This window comes from Ursus arctos, unplaced genomic scaffold (assembly GCF_023065955.2).
Source record: "Ursus arctos isolate Adak ecotype North America unplaced genomic scaffold, UrsArc2.0 scaffold_13, whole genome shotgun sequence".
NCBI lineage: Eukaryota > Metazoa > Chordata > Mammalia > Carnivora > Ursidae > Ursus > Ursus arctos.
Window position 1 is genome coordinate 47,638,646 of NW_026622797.1, and position 552 is coordinate 47,639,197.

Genomic DNA, 552 nt, shown 5'->3' on the forward strand with positions numbered 1-552 from the left:
TTGGCCTAGAAGTTAATGTCGGGAGTATACAGCTTCAACGAACACTGCTTAGGTCTCTGAAGCGCTTTTTTGTCAAAGTGTCTAAACCGCCTCGTTTCGGTTGTAGCCTGACACGCCTATTTGTCTGGGGTTTCTTTGTGCTTAGCGACACTGTTTTCTGTTAGAAGAAAGGGCTTGTTGGATAGACGCACCAAAGCAGAGCGTCCCGAGGAGTCCGATTAAACGGAATTTGACCCAACTCCCAGGGTGTTGAGACTGTGAACAAGAACTAAACTTCTGATAGCCCATAGACACTTTTAAAGACACACATTTTAAAATCCCACTCCAAAGCCTAGTTACCCGCCAGTTACCCCGGCCTCCGGGGCTGCCGAAGCTCAAAGATGGTGGCAAGCAGCAAGACCTACGGTCCAGAGGCCCAGTCGCTATGGTAACGGTGGGACGCAAGTACCCTTGAGCGGCCTTCTGACGGAAAAACTTAGCTCGAGTGTAGAGAAGAGCGTAGCGACGCCAGTGACTTGCGACAGCAGCGTGACTTACGGCTACGCCACTCCT